Raw genomic sequence first — 24,069 nt, 5'->3', positions numbered from 1 at the left:
AAATCATTTAATAAAAAATTTTGTACTTAATAAAAATCATTTAATAAAAAATTTTGTACTTAATAAAAATCATTTAATAAAAAAAATTTGTTCTTAATAAAAATCATTTAATAAAAAATTTTGTTCTTAATAAAAATCATTTAATAAAAAAATTTTGTACTTAATAAAAATCATTTAATAAAAAATTCTGTACTTAGTAAAAATCATTTAATAAAAAATTTTGTTCTTAATAAAAATCATTTAATAAAAAAATTTAGTACTTAATAAAAATCATTTAATAAAAAAATTTAGTACTTAATAAAAATCATTTAATAAAAAAATTTTGTACTTAATAAAAATCATTTAATAAAAAAATTTTGTACTTAATAAAAATCATTTAATAAAAAATTTTGTTCTTAATAAAAATCATTTAATAAAAAAATTTTGTACTTAATAAAAATAATTTAATAAAAAATTTTGTTCTTAATAAAAATCATTTAATAAAAAAATTCTGTACTTAATAAAAATAATTTAATAAAAAATTTAGTACTTAATAAAAATCATTTAATAAAAAAATTCTATACTTAATAAAAATCATTTAATAAAAAATTTTGTTCTTAATAAAAATCATTTAATAAAAAAATTCTGTACTTAGTAAAAATCATTTAATAAAAAATTTTGTTCTTAATAAAAATCATTTAATAAAAAAATTCTGTACTTAGTAAAAATCATTTAATAAAAAATTTTGTTCTTAATAAAAATCATTTAATAAAAAAATTTTGTTCTTAATAAAAATCATTTAATAAAAAAATTTAGTACTTAATAAAAATCATTTAATAAAAAAATTTTGTACTTAATAAAAATCATTTAATAAAAAATTCTGTACTTAGTAAAAATCATTTAATAAAAATATTTTGTTTTCTAGTACTGTTTCAATTTTACAATAATTACGTCAATTTCAATATAGTGTCATTTTAATTTTAGGAAATTCATTTACACTAAGTAGAGAGAGAGAGAGAAGAAAAGGAGGTCCGTTCCGTTTGGTGTCTCTCTGCGTAAGGATGAGTTGTTCTTCTTCAAACCGGATGCTGGCCGATTTCCTTTGGGGATAGGAAGTATCAATGCGCCGTACCCCTGACTGGTCAAGATGTGGCCGAATAGCTAGCAGTGTCAGAAATTTCGTGAAAACTATTGAATAATTCCACCTGCTATCTTTCGAAGCTTATAACTCCTCGAAAGATGTAATTCAAACCCTAATTTTTTTTTCAATTAAAGGAGCAAGGAACAAGGTTTCATTAAAAAACAAAACAAAAAAAAAAAAAACAACGTTTTTTTTTTAAAAAAAAGGTTTTAAACTTCGGACTTTACAGGTAAATTTTAAAAAAACACTACATTTTTTTTTGTTTTAAATTTGAATATATTATTTATTGATCTTTTATCTTCAATTTGTGATATATAAAATTTTGGCACATAAATTAAGTATTTACTTTTTAATAGACATTTGAAAATGGGGAGGGGGCGTGAATTAAAAAAAAAACGTTTGTCTAAAAAATTATATTCGATTTATTGGAAAGAGCATAAAATTTCACATTGACCCTGAACATATCGTAAAAATAGAATCAATAGAAAAATTTTGATAGATTTTGAAAGTTTAAAAATTGAAAAATACTGAACTCGTAACATTCAATTAATTTCATTACTATTTTTTAAAAAATATTTCTATTACTTTTTATACAACTTTAATAGTTTATTTTGGAAGTATAATCCATAAAGAAAATAAACAACCCACCTTTAAAACAGAAATTACGAATATTTGCAGTTTCGTGTTAGGGGTGTCAAAAATTCCTACGAAAATTCTGATACACCTACCGAATAGCACAGGGGAGAGACATTGATTCGAGGAAGAAAAAAGTCCCATTTGTTTCTGCTACAGTTATAAATCTATAGATGCAAAGTAAGGATAACAATTTAGACATTCAGTAACCTTTACGAACTAGTATTAATTATAAACATATTTGATTAAGAATATTGCTAAGATATCTTTCCTACTTTAACTTATTTCATTTTAATGGAGCTGAAGATACTGAACATATGAAAACAGATATTGCATATAATTTAACCTCGTATGAATGCGAGCTATTAAAGACTTTCCATCGGGCTGTGATTAACATGTATTAGTTCTGCTATCGGTCCGATGAAACGATCTTTCTTGACTGAGTCAACGGTATTCATATTTGGAGATATGTATATTTTGTACATAAACACGGATTTTTTTGATACCCTGCCGTTAGAGGACGATAAATTGATAGGGACTCTTTAGTCAAGTCGTGGTGATTAATTGTAGCACCTCTTCTTTCTCCGTTCCGTTTAAGTGACATATTTGTTTAAATAGATTAATTGTTTTGGAGGAAAAACTTATAGGATATATTTGTTTTCACTTACTGTGTGGTTCCCGTAAGTAAGTATTTTTTTTTTTGTTTTTGACTTTAGTAAAGGTCTATTTGGTCCGGTTCAGATTCTGTAGCAGCACGTTGATTTCAATAATAGATTAAAACAAACTAATGTGTGCCACGTAGATACGAGGATATGCGTAAATATACTAATAGAAAATTATGTCATGCGATTGTCATGCCCCTGTATTGTAGTAAAACGACTTCAGAAAACTGGTTATATTGCCACTTTCAAAGAGAACTGTTGGTTTAAACCTGCATACAGTTTCTTAGGGATATTGATGGCTATAATCCGAATATTTCGAATGTTCGCCGCTGCCACCATGTTTGAGTCACCAGTCTCTTTGGAGGCGTGGGCTCGTATCCCACCGCTGCCACCACGTGTGCGGCTTTAAGGTGCCTTTTCTGGGAAAGGCAGATGACAACAATAATCCACGTGAGAAAACGATCCCGTCAGAGAGAAAGCACCGAATAGTTAGCAGACTTGAATAAAAAACCAGCTCGTTGTTATGGGCCAGGATATAAATATCCTAACTCGCTACAAAAAAAAAAAAAAAAAAATAAAAATAATGAAACGAATGCAAAGAAGGAAACAAAAATTCAATTGCTGGATAAAATAAACATGTCGTTTATTTTCTGTTGAAAAATGAATGTTTTAGGTGTAACATGTGTTCATGTCCGCGTTCGGGTGTCACCATCGTTTGTTGTGGGACTGGTGGTATAGAAAGAAAAGGAAATGTGTGTTCATCTCACGTTCAGGTCACCAGCATTTGTTCGCGCGTGGCAAGAAAAGGAAATGGAGTAGAGAAACGAGAAATATCAGTCCGGCATGTAGAAAGAGAAAAAGAGAGAAGATGACATCAGTAAGGCTGTGCGCCATGTTAGCAGTCAGCTATGCGGACTTGTCTGGTTGATGGACCAAAGCAAAAGGGGAAAAAAGAGTGAGAAAGTCAATCCAGTTCATGGAGAGAGAAAGCGTATAAAGTGTACGTACTGTCTGTTAGCTTTTGCCCCACATAGTAGCAGGTGGCGTGAGTCGCGCGGGTGCCAAAACGGAGGCGGCTGGTCCGGCGACCTCTCAGCTCGGAAGCCGAATTGGAAAGGGTAGGAAACAGCTTGTCTCTTGCTTTTATAGTTGTTTCCGGTGGTCTTTTGCGCATGTGTGGATTTCCTTTGAAAGGGGAAGTGACGTTGCCCATGTGTGCGTACGTGTGCATGTATGCGTGCATACATGTGTGTACGTTAGCGTGTGTGTGCATGCACGTGAATGTGGGTGTATGTGCATGAACGTGAATATATCTACGTGTGTGTACGTGTGCGTGTATGTTTGTGTGCGCGTATGTATATAACAAGAAATATGGCTTGAGATGTGAACGCGTGTTTTGTGTGAGACTAGAAGGGCTCACGCAGTGTTGACGGCCTTATACAAGCATCTCAACAGGATACATATTCCTATGCCGAATGGTGGCTAAGCAGTGACGAAGCAACAATTTAAAAAACAAAAACATTATAAAAACTGAATTTAACTTGAAAATGCTATGCAAAAAATAAGCCTTTAAAATGTAGTAATCAACTAATATAAGTTATTTGCATAGTAAACAAAATTAAATTAACGCAGAACTAATTATTCATATTTCAAATAAATTAGTATTTATTTGCTTCCCCACGAAAGCAAAATGTGACACAAGGTCGTTTTTAATGTGGGGTTAAACCAGGTCCCCGAAAAAAAAAAAAATGCAAATTCGAATTATTTAATCAAGTAAAAATGCCATTATTATTTCTATAGTATTTATTATAGTAATCTAGGGGAGATAATCTTAACAAAATACTTGTGTTAATTATCTCCCTTGCATTGTAACATTCCGCGCTTAGGGGTTTCGTATTCATTTAGAAACTTCACCTTCTGCGATGGTTAGCTTTAATCATCATATATATCGTAATGCTTAAATTTATATTGAATATAGATTTTTTTTTCAATAAGTATGTATTTCTTTCCTATTTCGTTGAAATAAAATTTAAATAAGTGTCTGTTCGCAGGCAGCACAACAGACCTGCAAGTTTAAATTAGTTGACTTCTAAAAAATAAGCAAGATGTTTTCAAAAGTGCTCAATACATATGTAGAGCTTTTTAGAAAATATTCTGATGTTTATATAATTTTACTCTCTCTCTCTCTATCACACACACACACACACACACACACACACACACACACACACACACACACACACACACACACACATATATATATATACTTCAGAATTTGTGAGAATATATAATTATTTCCACAGCCAGACAACATCGCAGCTCACAAGAGCCACGACAGCCAACAAACCGGAAGTCTAAGACTGGAGTTTCACCCTCATTTTGGACTTATCACTCAGACACATCCGAACTCGAGATTTGAAAGAGGCTCGGGTTTCAAATCCCGAGTTTGGATGTGTCTAACTGATGAACCCAAAATGAGGGTGAAACTCAAGTCTTAGACTTCCGGTTTGTCGGCTGTCATGGCTCTTGTGAGCTGCGACGTTATCTAGCTGTGGAAATAATTATATATATATATATATATATATATATATATAAGTGAACGTGTCTGTGTGTCTGTGTATCTGTCTGTGTGTGTATCTGTCTGTCTGTGTGTCTGTGTGTGTACATTTCGATACGCAATAACTCTGTTAATTTAAGTCTACAGACTCGAAATTTGATATACAGGGTACTGAGATTTGGGAAAATCTATGTGATCGGTTTTCGGCCAGAAATTGGGCGATTAAGGGGTCAAAGTTAAACGATTTGACCTTTGAGAACTCTACCAAACTGCTCCGACAATTTTGGGTCTAAACACTTGAAATTTTAGATATAGGTTCTTTGGACATGGATCTAACTTAATAACTTGATTTTATCCCAATACAATAAATGTTAAGAGATCATAATAGGGGTCAAAGTTAAATTTTTTTTACCTCTGCGGTGTCTACCAAATTACTCAGACACTTTCTGGTCTAAACATTTGAAAATTTACCTAAAGGGTATTCAGAGATAGGGCAAGCTTTTTAATCGGTTTGGATCGAAAATTTTTAGTTACCAATATATAAATGTATGTATGTATGTATGTATGTATGTATGTATTTATGTTTGCATGTGTGCCCAAAACTTTCGACAGAGGCGACGGATTTTTACAAGATCAGTATCGTTTTGAAGTTCGACCTTTCAGACGACAAATATGGAAAAATTGGCTAAAAACATTAATATCTTCACCTTCAACTAGGCACTTTTCTACAGGAGGGCGGGGTCGTGTTTTTCGCCTATATTTTTGAAAGTCATCTTCTTCTTTCTATTGTCTAGTCTTAATTAAAACCTACGTCACTTCCGGTTTGACGGTGGTCGTAATGACAAAGACGTCAGGTTTTTTTTCTCCGTTCTTTTCGTCCTTTGAGCCTCCCTTTCTACTACCACTATCTTTTTTTTTTTTTTTGCTCAACACACACATCCAAACACCCGGGCAACGCCGGGCTGAAATGCTAGTATATATATATATATATATATATATATATATATATATATATATATATATATTAGCGATGGGACGATTCCTATATTTTTCCCGATTCTGATACAATTACCGATTCCGTATTCAATTCACAATGTTTTTTTTTTTTTTTTTTTTTACTTACGTTCACTCCTAACAAGGCATAACGTCACTTGGGACCATGTTTAGGAAAGATTATCAAGATGTTGGTTTACGTTACATTTAAACTTCTGCATATCAGTATAGTCAAGAAAACAGGTTGCAGGAAGGGAATTCCAAAGTTTAGCTGTTTGAGGTAAGAAACTATTAGGATAGAAAGCTTTCTGGCATTTAAGGAACCTCAACAGTGAAGGGGTGTGATTTTGTTGTTAAGCGAGTTAGTCAGATATATGTACGTCGAAGGGGCACAAGTGCAACGAGTTCATCAGAGCACATTCCATTAAAATACTTGTAAAACAAGCAGAGAGATGCAACATTGCATTGGGACAGAGGTTGGAGCTTAGTTGACAAAGTGGGATATATTAGATTGAAGAATCTTTTTTGAACTCTATCTAAGAGGGAGAGACTAGCGGTAAATGCACCAGCCCAGATGTGGCAACAATACTCCATGCATGGATGAATAATGGCCTTGTAGAGGTACAGGATACTCTCAGGCGTGAGTAGTCTTCTAGCTCGATAGAGGGAACCCATCTTCTTTGCAGCAGCCTTTGCAATGTCCTCAATGAGTTCCAGTTCATATTGCACATGAATGTTAAGCCGAGGGATTTGAAGGTAGAATTCTCAGGTAGGGTGTTATTTGTCATGGATATCAGTGCCTTTGAGTATTAAAGTGGTTTTAACGATTTTTTTAATCGTCTTTTAATCATTCTTTTCATTTCATCTCGCTATTTTCATTTTTCAATTTCATTTTTTATTTTTTACTACCCGCCTGAGGATGACCAATGGATGTCGAAAACGTTCGCGATTATGGGAAATTTCTTTTTTCACTGGAAAAAAAAAAAAACTTCGGGAAATGGTCCGACAAAGAGAAAAGGAGGATTACAAGAAAAACAAGCATGAGTTATCTGTGCTATTTAATGAAACGTGCATAAAAGAAAAACTGCTGCCTAAATATACTAATATATATATATATATATATATATATATATATATATATATATATATTTGTAGTCATCGACATACAGTCCTGTTTCGTTGTATCACAACTCATCAGTGCCGCTAGGGCGCTAGACTAGCATCTCTCCCAAGCCAAGGATTGAACCTAGAACCGTCGTGTTGACAGTCGGCAGTTCTCTCCCTCTCTATATATACATATGTATGTGTGTGTGTGTGTGTGTGTGTGCATGAGATTATCAAAACTCGTTGTTTCCATTCCATTACGTATTTTTTTTACTGTCAAACTCATCGTTTTAATAAAAATAAAGGCGATTTTGCATAATTCGTCATTGATCTAAGGGGCATAACTCCGTTTTACTAAGAGATTTGGTCATTTTTTAATATACAAAAATTTACGATGGTGAAATCAAAGTAACTTCCAGGAATTGTAAGACAAGAAAGTTACGTCTACTTAAAGTAAATAAATAAATAAATCTTAACCTTAAAAAAAAAGATCAAAGAACCAAAAACATTACAAAAGCATTGGGAACCTGCGACTATTTTTTTTATTTAATGAAACAAAGTTTATAGATTTAACAAAAAATATTCATTTATAGGAAAACCAATGAGATTAAAAAATTACTTTTAAAAATCCATATTAAAAAAAAAGCCTTGCAATGCGTATAAAAATAAAAGCAAATAAACACATAGTGACTGAAGCGCTTTTACAATGCAAGGGAGATAAGTAACATGTAGTTGTCAAAAATTATTTCCCTTTGACCGCTGTAATAGGTTTATATCTTGGTGGTTCAAGGGAGATAATTTTGACAAATACGTAATAATTATCTCCCTTGTATTATAATATGTGACACGAAGACAATATAATTATAATAAAAAGCTCAACATGCAGGTGGAGCTTAAATACAAGATGAAAGAATACACATATATATATATATATATATATATATATATATATATATATATATATATATATATATATATATATATATATATGCGTGCATAAAATTAAGTTATAAGTAAGATAACTTAATTTTATGCACGTAAAAATATTTAATAAATATTTAAATAATAAATTAATTATAAATAATACGTCCCCCAAATGTGGGGCAACTAGAATATAATCAAAGACCAGATAACTTCTGCTTTTATAGCACTCCGTGAGTGAAAAAAATACCATAGTAGAATTGCTCATAAAAAAATAAATAATTCAACAATCTTATATATATATATATAATATATAATCGCTAAGATAGACTTGTCCATTAGGCATATAACCAGCAAGTCTAAACTGCTCAATTAGAGCTCTCCCGGATGTCGTACAGAGACAACTCCCCACGGACTTACTAATCTTTTCTGTACCACTAACCTTTGCTTGATATAAATGTTTTTATTCTCACCAAGTCGTCGTGTTCCTACTTTCAGTTTTTCCGACTCCACTACAGTAACATGTTTATTCAGCTCGTACAGTATTTACCGATGTATTGGAAAATTAAAAATGGCGCCCGACTCTCTCTTTGACACGGTAAGTTTAGGAAAAGGAATTCAAAATAAAAAAAACTAGACAAAATACTGTTAGAAACTCTCTCAATATATGTTACCGCGACATAGGCTGACATATATTCGGTGGGTTTTTAACAGTATTTTGTATATTTTCTTATTTTTAACTTCTTTTCCCAAACTTACCGTGTCAAAGAGAGAGTCGGGCGCCATTTTTTAATTTTCCAATACATCGGTAAACACTGTATGTTTTTCGAGCTAAATAAACATTAAATAAAAACACTAGAAAATTACCCAGTTAGGTAGAAAAGTAACTTATCTTGCCTTTAATAATATTTATTTGTTATATATTTATTTTTTGACAAATTTTTCGAATCTATGTGTACAGTAATAGAAACCCGATTAATTTTATTAATACAACTACAAATATTTGCATACACCCATTTTTAAAAAATATTTTTTCCGTGATTACCTGTGTCAGTTGGTCTGATGGAATATTCGTGTTCTATAATATTTCGAGAAAAATCTCTTCATCAGATATGTGTTTAACTTTGGTCCAAGCGCACGACCATGCTATAATCAGCTGGAAAGCAGGTCTGCGGTATAGAGTTCCATAAGTGTGAAGTTCTAGGATAAGAAACTTTGTTCATGGAATTTGCATTTAGATTTAGACAAAAACAGAGAGTAGGGGGAATTGTAGACAGTGGTTGTAATTAGACGAGTGCATTTTGTGAATATTTTGCTGAATGGAGACCATAGACTGAAACTCAGTCGAGCACTTCCCATGGGAATAACGTTAGATTGTGCCAAAAATGTTCCAGATAATGGATCCAATTTTTTTGCACCAAATTAATTAGGGTACCGTATTCATATACATAAAACAATTCTTACGTGTATCTACAAAAAAAAAAAAATAAATAAATAAAAAAAAATTCTTACGTGTATCTACAAAAAAAAAATAAAATAAAATAATAATTATTTTGTACAAAACTACTGCATTTATATAATTCGGACGAATCCACAATATATTCATGACCTAATTTTTTGTATTTATATATTTACTAGCGGGGGATACCCGGCGATGCCCGGGTGTCTTGAGGTAAATCCAAACTCCCGGGGGGGGGGGGTTAAATAATAATAAAAAAATGTTTTGGCAGGTGAGTATGAGAATCGAACCCGTACCCTTGAGTTGGAAATTAATGTGTGAAAAAAAAAAAACCGTGCGATGTTATCATTGGGCCACCGCGACATACAGCGTAAACGTGTTTGAATTTATTTATGTAACTATAACTATAAAAACAGGCGTGCGTAATAAAAGTTAAGTTTGCTGCTTCCATTTGACCTAATTAAGAAGGTCAAATAGAAGTCACGCAGCGTCAGCGTCTGAGTTTGTTTTTCGAAATTTGACTGATACAAGATATACAAGATTGATCAAAGCTGATTGCTTATGGACGCAATGCCGAGAAGACGTCGTTTGAGTTTAGTTTCACATATTTATACTAAAAAGCCCAATCAACACGCGAGAAGCCAAAATAGCAATAATTTTGTAAAAGTCGACGTAAATTAATCTATAAGCTACATGCGTTCCCAAATCCTACATATTATTATCTAGGACCGATATACACAGTTTTGTAGGCACCGCCAAAACTGGGGGGGGGGGGGGGGCAGGTCAGTACTTTTTGACGGACCGTCTTTTTAAAAATCTACCAAAAATCAGGTAATTATCCGATCAATACGAAATTTTCAGCGATTATTAGGAGAAGAATGAACTTTATAACAGCGTACTTATTTTTCATAAACGATATTTATATATATATATATTTTTTGCTTACAACCCCCCCTTGTTTTGAAGTGGGAACAAATATGCTTAAAATAATCATCTGAAACTGAACAAAACATATTGTGTTGTTGTAAGGGACAGAATTATAGATTAAAAAAAAAAAAAAAAAAAATTGTTTGCATACCTTATTTTGACGTCTGAATATCAGAACTTCGATTGTGTTTAATTATCCCGCTTTTGAGTTTTGAAGTGTGAAATTCGGTGAATATGTTAAGTAAAATAATTAATTTAAGTTAAGCAAAACAAAAAATAAAATTTTTTAATATTTATACGAAAAAAGCCATTTTAAAATTTTTGATAAATAAATTAACAATTTTTTTTTAGCGAGCCGAATAATGCATGACCATTATTAAACAGGGCATGATTTGAATAATCGATACAAAAAAAAAAAATTCGATAAATATTGTGCCCTTTGTGTTAAAAATAGCATCATTTTTTTCGATCCCGTTTGAAAACGTTTGCCGCCTTTCGACTACGGTGGACCAAACGCGCTGAAATAATTTTTTTTTATTCTGCTTTAAATTGCTCCCCACCCCATTTTGGGGAGCCTGGCCCCCACACACATACACATTAAAAAACAAACTCATACAAATGGTCACCATTCTGGTACTGGCCAGCCTCAGCTTAATAATACATTGAAATTTTCGTCACTGAAAAATAAGTTTTTTTGGCCTGTTTGGTCTTCCATAGTTTTCTCCTTATCAGACGCAAACGTAAACAGAGTCGCGAAATCGACGCGAAATATCTGGTTAGCTATATGAATAAGTGGAATTATTTGAAATTCAGGTACTTATATTATAATATTTTTGCATATTCTCTTAGAAAATCATCCTAAATCTTAGTTAGACAACAAATAAATAAATTAATTATTTCAAAAACCTTTTTTTTTTAAATATTTATGTACGTTTTTTGTGCGAGACAAAAAATGTCAATTGTTAACTTTTTGGGAAAATTTAACATTTAAAATTTAATTAAAAATAGTAGAAAAAGTTTTACATTATTCTGTTTTCTATATGATAAAATTCAGGGTTTTATCTTTCTGGAAAAAAAAAAGTTACTCAGAAATAATGGATTTTAATTAATGTAATTTAGTTTTAAAAAACAACAACAACTTGATTTTGCGGCCATTTTTGGCGGTGCCTAGTTTTAAGCGATAGTAACGACCCCAGGAGCGTGTGCTCGAAAAGCCTTTTGAAGACATACACGAAATGGTCACACACATTTTGCCTTTTATATATATAGACATTCTTATTTACTAATTATCTATTTATATTGACTAGTTTATTAAAAATATATAAAAAGTTAAAAAAATGTAATAAATATATTACTTCAGTAAGTGACCAGACCTTTTTCGTACGCGCACTTATTGATAATACAAACATAAAACCCTATCTCTCTTCGAAGTAATCTCCTCCAGCTGCAATCCAATCAATCATTGAAACATGTTATGATTGTAAAAAAGTGTCAAAAACAGACTCTGGATGATAGATGCCCCCCCCCAATGTGCGACCTTAATAGCAAATGTTACATAGCCCACTACACAATTCAGGTCATTACCTTTCTAACGAGCCTTCACTTATTAAATTTTGATCAATAGTCGCTGAGATTTTGGACATAATATATATATATATATATATATATATATATATATATATATATATATATATATATATATGAACAAATGATTAATAAAACATGTTAAAAGACATCTTGAAAAAGAGTTAAAAACATATTTAATTTTAAAAAGGAAGCACAAGATAAGTGGATAGTCCTTAATCCGCGGAGTTTCGAAGAAATACTCTCCTTCTCATCAGAGGGCAGGAATTGAGAAGAATGAGAAGGAGAGTATTTCTTCGAAACTCCGCGGATTAAGGACTATCCACTTATCTTGTGCTTCCTTTTTAAAATTAAATATGTTTTTAACTCTTTTTCAAGATGTCTTTTAACATGTTTTATTAATCATTTGTTCATATTATAAGCTCTATTTCCTTTTCGGTTTTATTGAGCTTTTACATCTGGTTGAGATTACTTTACTTTACTTGTAAATATTAACTCTTTAATATTTATAATATATTTTAAGTTTACCATTTTGATTACCTTGGTAAACTTATTGTAATTTTTATTTTATATATATATATATATATATATATATATATATATATATATATATATATATATATATATATATATATATATAAAATCGTAGCCAAATTGAATATTGAAATGCTCATATCTTTGGTTCTATGAGACAAAACTACATGAAAATTTGCTTTTTGAAATTTATAATACTATTTTATGAATAGAATTTTATGATTAAAATTTTATGACAATTGTGAAAAAAGAACTTGTACTGTTCTGGAAGACCACATGAAGTCCATTTGTGTGTCAATCTCTCATCTTCTCACTGTATCATAGCAACAGCCTCCAGGTTTTTCTTGGGTTTAAAGAATCGCGAAAAGTCAAAGTGAGCAAGGCTTGGACTATATAGAGAGTGAGGCACTACCTTGATGCCCATCTTGGTCAAAAAGTCTGTGACAAGGATGAGCACCCTTGGAAAAAAAAAACTTTGTGTAAATCTTCCGCATCTTCAGTTCCTCGTGAATAATTTGTGTGTACAGTTCCCACACTGACACCAAGCAGTGCACTTATTGTCATTATAGACACAAGACGGACCTTATCCATGAAATTCTTTATTTGGCTAATCAAATCTGGCATTCTAACTTCCTTATTCATTGCACCCCTCTCATAATCCCCTACAGACTCCCTGCCTTCCTTGAATCTCTTATGCCGCTCAAAAACTGATGCTCGATTCATGCCAGATGGTCTAAAAGCAGTCTGAAGCATTCCATACGTCTCTGTAGCATTTCATTCAAGTTTAAAACAGAATTTCATTGCATATCGTTCTTCTAAAGTGTCCTCACACGCAGATTGGATTTTTGAAATTCACCAGTTGTGAAAATCAGGCTTTAGTAGGGTGTATTCCAATTCCTGCTGTAGTTGTTCATTTGAACCTGAAATCATAAAAATCGATCAGTCATAAGATGTATAGCAATAACTTACTGAATTTTCAAGTGTCTACGACAATTTTAAATGCCTCGTACATACGACTTTTTAAAATTTTTATCTATATATTAATACGATATCGTGTGTTATTTTGTGTGTCACGCTTACATATTTTTTCTTTCGAGTGACTGTCGTTTAATTGTTATGACCTTCCATTTCTTGTTAGAAAATGTTCCCCGAAATTCTTCATAAGTTTTGGTTTCGGTTTCGATTCAAACGAATGCACCCAGTTCATATGGATATATATATTTTTTTATTTTTGAAATATATATAATATATAAAATAATATATAATATATAAACATCGATAGAATATTAGCTCTATAATAATACATACGAAATTTGCATAAATTAAAATATCATATTTAAGCATATTTTACGACCGGGCTACGCTGGGCGTCCATGCTAGCTTAGATAAATACTTTTGCAACTTTAACAAAAGAGCTACAATAATATCAGGGCGTCTCCATTAATGCTGAACATCCACAAAAAATGCCAACATAAATATATTACATATGAAAGGGCCCCCCTGTGGAATATCCACAAGTCTCGCTAGTCTACTCTGATTAGCTTTATGCGTATATATCTCAGTAATTTGCATGTGAGTGGCTATTATATATTATTAGAAGGACGAATTAAACAGAACAGGAAACCGATAAGGAGCACAGACGTTGAGAGTTGGTGTCGTGAATTACGGTTTTAGTTAAGAGAAGTTGATACGAATTGTGACGTCGCGGAGAAGGAGTTCTGACTTTTTTTTTCATTTACAATAACCTCCGACCTTCTTCAAGTATTATCCTACCGAGCCCAGGAATCCGTACGGAATTTCGATGCTGCTTGGTCGGTTATTTTTGTTTTACGGCATATCAACCCCTTTCGGGTTATTTAATGCCGAATCCAGTGATTTTGAAGATTTTTTTTTTAATAGAATATATATATATATATTTTTAAAGTCAGTTTCTATTTCACCCATAGTTGGGACCCTAATAGAGACTACCACTCCGGGTCAGAGTGGACCTGGAAGCAATGGCAATTAAAGGGTGGCTCCACACTCCTCAAAGCCTGCAAGCTGGGGTCTCACTATCGGATACAGTTTAAGGTCATATCCAGGACCTAACGGAATTTCGAAAGGAATCCTTTATTTAGTCCATGGGGATAGCATGCACTTTTTCCGTCAGCCATGACCGGATAGAAATCCCAAGTAATTCGCAATTGTATTTTTAAGTGTTGCTCGCACTGAGAATTGAACCTTTAACGTCAAGAAAAGCGTAACTTTTATTTTTTTTTTACACAGGCATCACCACATTATCAAGACCAAGAGGCCACTTGAGGATAAGGGTTACAACTGAATTTTTTTTACCAATTACTTTATCCACCACGCCACAGCTTCATAAAACGTTTATATATTTTAAGCATATCTAAGATGAAAAAAGAGAAATTGATGAGAGAAAACCTTTTTTGTTTGGTTCTCATGAAGTAAACACTGACACACGCACCTGTTGCGCACGTATTTGCTTTTATTTAGTCAGTTAACGGGAAGATGAATTTAAAAAACACGCACGAAAAGTGATATCGCGCGTGCGAGGGAGGGAGGGAGAGAGAGAGAGAGAGAGAGAGAGAGAGAGAGAGAGAGAGAGAGAGAGAGAGAGAGGTTACGAGTACTGAAAATGGAGGGTATATATATATATATATATATATATATATATATATATATATATATATATATATATATATATATTAGTGTTCTGACAAGGCCATAGGCGAGACAATCGAAGCAGCAAAACTGAAGCTGGCCTGCGGGACACTATATATATATATATATATATATATATATATATATATATATATATATATATAAATGCTATATATATATATATATATATATATATATATATATATATATATATATAAATGCTATATATATATATATATATAAATGCTATATATATATATATATATATATATATATAAATGCTATATATATATATATATAAATAAATGCTATATATATATATATATATATAAATGCTATATATATATATATATATATATAAATGCTATATATATATATATATATAAATGCTATATATATATACATATATATATAAATGCTATATATATATATATATATATATATATATATAAATGCTATATATATATATATATATATATATAAATGCTATATATATATATATATATATATATATATATATAAATGCTATATATATATATATATATATAAATGCTATATATATATATATAAATGCTATATATATATATATATATATATATATATATATATATATATATATATATATATAAATGTAAGCAAATTTGGGCATATTTTATTGGTTTGAAAATATAGGTTCTTTTTTCACAATTGTCATAAAATTTTAATCATAGAATAGTATTATAAATTTCAAAAATCAAATTTCATGTAGTTTCGTCTCATAGAACCAAAGATATGAGCATTTCAATATTCAATTTGGCTACGATTATATATATATATATATATATATATATATATATATATATATATATATATATATATATATGTATATATATATATATTATGTCCATAATCTCAGCGACTATTGATCAAAATTTAACAAGTGAAGGATCGTTGGAAAGGTAATGACCTGAATTGTGTAGTGGGCTATGTGATATTTGCTATTAAGGTCGCACATTTGGGGAGTCATCCATCATCCAGAGTCTGTTTTTGACACTTTTTTTACAATCATAATATGATAGTCATTTGTTTTCCTAGTTTCGCATATGAATTACAATATATCTGATATTTCCCCCAAACCTCTGGCCTTAATGGAGGGGAAACTAAAACTTGCTGAAATAACAGCAAGGGGAGACTTGATTCCAAATATTTATCATATGTTATATCTTCCTCTCTTTAGCTTTCATACATAAAGTAAATTCCACAGTGTATAAGGATTATTTGATACTGGAGATATTCATAATTGTATCCTATTCCCAAAAGAGGGGAGATATAACATATGAGAAATATTTGGAATCAAGTCTCCCCTTGCTGTTATTTCAGATCATTTGAAACCATAGCATCAAGTTGTAGTCTCCCCTCCATCAAGGCAAGAGGTTTTGGGGGATATATTTTGTATATATACAGGGAGGCGCAAAAGTCAGACATTATTTTGAACCAGTAATAACTTTTTCATTTAATAAAATTTTCCATATTTTTTTCAGAATTTTGCAGAGAAAACATTGGCAATTGACCATGGAAGAAATTTAGCACTGAGCAACGAACCTAAATTATTGAAGTTTATTTCGAAAATCGTCGTTCCACAATCTTGACTCAAAAAGCCTATCGTCGATATTATAATGCCAGACAAGCTTCCAATCAGAGCACAACTGATCGTCTTGTGAAAAGGTTTCGGCAGCAGGGCTCAGTCAGGGATCTTCCACGAACTAGCAGACCACGTTCAGTACGTACAGCTGAAAATGTAGTACTTGTAGAGGACAGCATTGCTGAAAACCCGGACACTTATCTGGCCTTTGTGCCAAGATCAAAGTGTAGTATATTTTATTAATATTGTTATTTTTATTTATTTTTTTTATATAAATAAAAAATGTTTTAAAATTGGGTTTAAGTAAGCACAACCCCCCTCCCACCACACACACAGAAATACAAATTAAAAAGGGAACCATGATAAAAGATGCTGACCGAGAGAGAAATCTTTAAAAATTTCCAATAGAGACGAGATGGATCAACCAACCTCACCATCCCCTCTTCTTTTTGAGTTGGCCTTGTGCCTAGATTTTTTGTTCATTTTCCCAATTGTATTTTTCTTTTCCTGTGAATAAAAAATTTATTATCTCAAAGTGTTGTATCTGTTCTTCGGATGCTGCACTCCAATTTCTTGTTCTCTGTTAGTGAAGGAGAAATCCTTCATGACTGAGACAATTTTTAATTTTTGTTCCTTTTCTCCACGTTAAAGAACGACCCTGGTGTCTAACTCTGTCCCGTGGGGAGGTACTGTAAATAGGAATCCGGACACTTCAACTCGAAGACAGACCAGTGAGATTGGGATGTCCAGAAGATCACTTTAAAGAATTCTGATGGAACTGCGTCTGTTTTCAAACAAAATTCAAATGGTACAGACATTGCAACCCCAGATTTACAGTTTCGCTTAGTTTATGCTGTTCCCATTCAGAGATTAGCCAGAGAACAAAATGAGTTCATCCATAAACTGATAATGAGCGACAAAGTCCATTTTTATGTTCGTAAATAAGCAAAACTGCCAAATATGGGCAATTGAAAATCCAAGAACCGTTCATCATATGGTGTGGTGTTACATCGGAAAGAGTTACAGGTGTGTAATAATAAAGAGTTACTTGCCCTTGGTTAATATCAGGGGGGGGGGTTAAATAAAGTCTTTGATATGAATGAACGCGTTTCTGGTTCTTTCCTTCCCGCTCTTAAAATGTAGTAGCAGCGGTCACCACGTGGGGGCATAGAAATTACAGGGACCCGACGAAACATGGTGTCAGATTGGGATAAATTTTTTTTCTTTGGGTAAGGAAACCTTATAACGAAAAAAAAAAAAAAAAGAAAAAAAAAAAAAGGATTAACGTCAACTATTTCAAAAAGAAATATGTTTAGACTTCAGCCCCCAGAGCGTTTTGACTTTACGCAACCGAACCAGTGGAGGAGGACATGGCGAGAGCGATTTCAACGTTTTCGTAGTCCGACAAAATTATAGGAAGAGTCGCCCGATACACAAATTAGCACGCTTGTGTATTGTATGGGACCGGACGCCGAACAGATATATAAGTCGTTCTCTTTCAAGAAAAAGGAAGATGAAAAGAGTTTCGACGTGATACTGAACAAATTTGAAGGCCACTTTATGCCAAAAAAAAATTATTATACACGAGCGCGCAAAATTTCACCTCAGAACACAAAAGGAAGGCGAATCGATAGAACAATTTATTCGGGGACTTCACGAACTATCGGAAAACTGTGATTTTCCACACAAAAATGACCAAATAAGAGACAGGCTGGTCATCGGGTTAAGAAGTGGAGAGCTATCCGAAAAACTACAACTTAGAGACGACCTAAGCTTGGAAAAGGCTATCGAAATAGCACGCAGCTACGAACAAGTGAGACAGCAAATGGCTGAAATGAAGGAAAAATCGGTTGACGCAGTAAAACAAAACGAATGGAAACAAAATTATCCACAAAAAGAAACGCAGCAACAGAGATGTGGAAAATGTAACAAAAAACACAAGCGGCAAGATTATTGTCCAGCGAACGGAAAACGATGTCGAAAGTGTGACAAAATAAATCACTTCGCGATATGTTGCAGATTCAAAGCCCATAATGTCAGAAAAGTGGAAAAACATACGTCAGAGGACTTTCTTGAGGCTATTTATAAAAGAAAAGAATTCAGAGAAAATGCCATAGACCCATGGCACGTGCGATTAAAGGTATGTGAAAATAATTTAATTTTTAAAATCGACACCGGAGCGGACATAAATGTTATCAGTTACGAAACGTTTCGTAGCTTGAGGGAAAAACCTGTTTTGAAACCAGCATATGGTATATACAAAAGCCCCGGAGGTATATTGAACTGTATAGGGAAGTTTACGGTTGATACGATACATAAGGATAGCAGATACTCATTCGAAATACATGTTATTGATAGCAGTACAGACAACTTGCTATCGAGAGAAACAGCGTATCGAATGAATTTGGTTAAATTCGTGTCTAATGTAAACAAAGGGGAGGTAACTGGAGTCATGAAAACAGACCCAGTGAAAATAACGTTAAAAGACGGTGTGAAACCGTATTGTACACCGACGGCTAGACGGATAGCATTTCCCATTATGCCAAAAGTAAAGAAGGAACTTCGACGTTTAGAGGACGATGGTGTGATCGAGAAAGTCACACAACCAACGGATTGGTGCAGTCCAATCGTTCCGGTGAGAAAACAAAACAGAGAAGTACGGTTGTGTGTCGATCTAAAAAAATTAAATTCTGCAGTAAAACGCGAATATTATATGCTGCCGAATCTGGAGGATATATCACCCAAATTGAACGGCTCGGTGATATTTTCGAAACTGGACGCAGCCAGTGGGTTTCACCAAATTCCATTGGCAAAAGAGAGTCGGTTGCTTACGACTTTCATAACCCCATTCGGGAGATATTGTTTTAAAAGATTGCCCTTTGGAATATCATCAGCACCGGAAAATTTCCAAGCTTCTAGAAAATGTTGAAGGTGTTCACGTCATAATAGATGACATATTAATTCATGGAAAAACGATGGAGGAACATGATAGAAGGCTTACAGTAGCACTAAAAATAATAGAGCAAGCAGGAATAAAATTAAACAAAGAGAAGTGCGAATTCAGGAAAAGCATTATAAAATACTTCGGACACAGCATATCAGCTAAGGGGATACAACCCACTGAAGAACGGTTAGAAGCGATAAAAAAGTTGTCTGCCCCTACATCAGTCACAGAGCTCAGAAGATTTTTGGGAATGAGTCAGTATCTAGGGAAATTCGTGCCTAACTTAGCAGCGGCATTACAACCAATGCTGGAATTATTGAAAAAAGATACGGTTTGGGCTTGGAATGAACCTCAAGAAAAGCCATTCCAAAGCGTTAAAGAACTATTGACACAGGCACCGATATTGACTTATTATGATCCAAAAAAGCCCATCACGATTAGTGCGGATGCGAGCAGCTATGGACTTGGCGCTGCCATTTTCCAAGAAGAAAATAAAATATTGAGAGTCATAGCTTATGCCTCTCGTACGCTGACACAAACAGAACAAAACTATGCTCAAATTGAAAAAGAATGTTTAGCGAGCGTATGGGCCTGTGAGAAATTTGACAGATACATCGCGGGACTAGATCAGTTTTGTCTTCTAACGGATCATAAACCTTTGGTACCGTTGATAAATACTCAGGATCTGAATAACACTCCTTTGAGATGTCAAAGACTGTTGATGAGACTTAGGAGATACAATCCTATAGCAGAGTATGTTCCTGGGAAACTTTTGCTGGTATCAGATGCACTGTCTAGAAGTCCAACAGAAAAAGCAGAAAGCACCACGGAGAAAGATGTAGAAATGTATATAGACACTATCATAAAGACCAGATCAGCTACTGATAGAAAATTACAAGAAATTAGGAATGCTACATCTAAGGATTCAAAACTACAGGAGATTATCCATTTAACATCAAATGGTTGGCCGAGCAAGGAGGATAGATTAAACAAGGGAGTTAAACCTTACTTTAACTTTAGGAATGATCTATCAGTTCATCAGGAAATTTTATTTTATCAAGATCGAATAGCAGTTCCACAAAATTTCAGAGCAGAAATATTACAAGCAATACATACAGGACATCTGGGGTTAAACAAATGCCAAGAACGAGCCAAAATGTCAGTATGGTGGCCGAGAATATCACAAGAAATAGAAGATCTCATTAGACGATGTGATTTTTGCAATAGTCATCGTGCTGCAAATCCCAATGAAACATTGAAACCAACTACTTTGCCAGATAGGCCGTGGCAGAAATTGGGGACAGACATCCTAAAATTGGAGGGAGAATATTACTTAGTCGTAACAGACTATTTCTCCCGTTACTTGGAAATCGCGAGATTAAATCCACTAACCAGCAAAATGATAATTGGGAAATTACGAGAAATATTTGCTCGATGGGGAATACCTGAGGAGATCGTAAGCGATGATGGAGGACAGTTCACAAGCACATATTTCAAAGAATTTGCAAAACAATATGGATTCACACACACCACAGCGAGTCCGCATTTCCCTCAGGCGAATGTAGCTGCTGAAAGCGCAGTGAAAATTGCGAAAAGAATATTACGACAGTCAGACATATTTCTCGCATTAATGGCTTACTGTAGTACACCAATAACTGCTACGGGAGTTAGCCCAGCAGAACTCTTGATGGGTAGAAAAATTAAAACAACTTTACCCAGTCATCCAAATAAATTAAAACCCAAATGGCCAAATTTACGAAAAGTAAAAGAGAGAGATGGGGTTTACAAAAAAAAAGTAAAATAAATTACGATATAAGACATGGAAGTAAAGACTTGAAACCACTAAGAGTGGGAGACAGAATCCGAGAGAAAACGGATGAAGAGAAAATGTGGAGGAATACTGGTATAGTCACAGCAACAAATAAGAAAAATAGGACATATAAAGTAAAGTTGAACTCTGGAGAAAGTCTAAAAAGGAACAGAAAACATTTACTACCTATTTTGGAAAACGTAGACAACTCCTCCAGAAGAAGTGAAGTTAAGCAAAAACAGGAGACAACTGTATCAAGCAGAGGACGATTATCAAAAAAAAAAAAAACGTAACTACTTGAAAGACTTTGTTTGCAAAGATAATAAATGTTACCGTTTGTAAATAAAGGTTAAAACTGTTTGTAAATAAAGAAGGAAAAAAAAAGGATCTCGACAAACGGAGATGTGTAATAATAAAGAGTTACTTGCCCTTGGTTAATATCAGGGGGGGGGGTTAAATAAAGTCTTTGATATGAACGAACGCGTTTCTGGTTCTTTCCTTCCCGCTCTTAAAATGTAGTAGTAGCGGTCACCACGTGGGGGCATAGAAATTACAGGGACCCGACGAAACAACAGGTCCTTATTTCTTCGAAGACGCAGAAAGCAGAGGATTGTCAACAAATGATTGAAAAATGTTTAAGGTCAGCTATTCAGGACAACGCAGAAATGTGGTCCTAACAAAATGAAGTGACTGCTGACGTTGCCTGTTAAAATATGGCGCTCCTAAGGGGATTGTTTAGCGAACTTTTAATTAATAGATTTTCTGATTTTACCCGCACTTTAAGTTCAACGGATTTGACAGCCCCTGACTTTTTCCTTTGGGGTTATAATAAAGAAAGAATATATGTGAAGAATCCAAGAAAAATTCAAGAACTTCAAATTAACATCAGACATGAAATCCGGGAATCACAGCCTGATATTTTAAGAAGTGTAATGAAAAATGTCATAAATAGAACCCGCTTTTGTGAAGCCGAAAATGGTGGCCATTTCAAAACTAATGTAAAACATTAACAGCTAAATGTATTATTATTATTATTATTATTATTATTATTATTATTATTATTATTATTATTATTATTATTATTATTATTATTATAATAAAATATTATTATTATTATTAAAATATTATTATTAAAATATTATTATTATACTAAAATATTATTATTATTATTATTATTATTATTATAAAATATTATTATTATTAAAATATTATTATTATAAAATATTATTATTATATTAAAATATTATTATGATTATTATTATAAAATATTATTATTATAACAAAATATTATTATTATAGAATATTATTATTATATTAAAATATTATTATTATTATTATAAAATATTATTATTATAATAAAATATTATTATTATTATTAAAATATCATTATTAAGATATCATTATTAAAATATTATTATTATAATTATTATTATTATTATAAAATATTATTATTATTATTATTATTATTATTATAAAATATTATTATTAAAATATTACCAGCTAAATATATGATTTATAAGTAAACAGTCGTAAATTGCTTTAAATGTTGAAATATTTATCACCTAAACAAACCAATGCTGAGTTTTGCGCGCCCCCCCCACACACACACATAAGTATAAAGTAAGAATTGTGTGTGTGAGGAGACTTCTCACACTATATACTCAACGTATTTTTGATCTATAAGCTTGAAATTGATATATAGGATATTTAGACATATTGAAAAGTTTTTAATCCGTTTTTATCCGAAAAAAAAGGGGTTACTAAGGGGTCAAAATTGAAAATTTAGTGCGTGGGTGTCATCGGATATATACCTGTTTGCTAACTATTTCACGAATGCGCATGGGCGAATAGTTCACATTACTTAACTTAAAAAATAAGTAGTATTAAAACACCTGATGTACTTTCAAATAATGAGTCTTTGGCCATTGCTATTGGTGGTAGAGAAGGTTTATTGTAGTGATTGAAGGAAACAAGTTTAGTCTTAGCAGCATTGTATGTGACCATCTATTTTTCTCCTCCTTCCACTACAGATTGGAGGTCATCCTCTAGTGTTTCTGCCATTTCTTTAGATATGTGTTCATTTGTTTTCCTGTTGTGTCTGTTATAGAGCGTGGTGTCATCAGCATATATACCCATCTTACAGACAATTTTGTCAGGGAGGTCATTTATGAATATTAGGAATAATAGCCGTCCAAGGATAGACCCCTGAGGCACTGCCGCGTTTATATCATATTGTTTAGATGTACGACCATCGAGGACAACCTGGATTTTTCTCTTATCTAAGAAGGATTTAATTATGTTAAATATTCTTCCAGTGATACTGTATGATCTGATTTTTTTTTAGAAGACCTTCATGCCATACTCTGTCAAAAGCCTTAGATATATCTAGAGCTACCGCTCTACCCTCCCCTGTTTTGTCAAGTGAATGGTATTTACACTCGGAGATTACAGTTAGAATGTCTGCTGTGGAACGGGCTTGCCTAAATCCATATTGTTGGTCGGTCAGAAGTTTAGCATCTGTATGGTGATGGACTAG

Source organism: Euprymna scolopes, chromosome 39 (assembly GCF_053919585.1).
Source record: "Euprymna scolopes isolate OS-2025 chromosome 39, ASM5391958v1, whole genome shotgun sequence".
NCBI classification, from domain to species: Eukaryota; Metazoa; Mollusca; class Cephalopoda; order Sepiida; family Sepiolidae; genus Euprymna; species Euprymna scolopes.
This window is presented reverse-complemented; position numbering follows the sequence as displayed.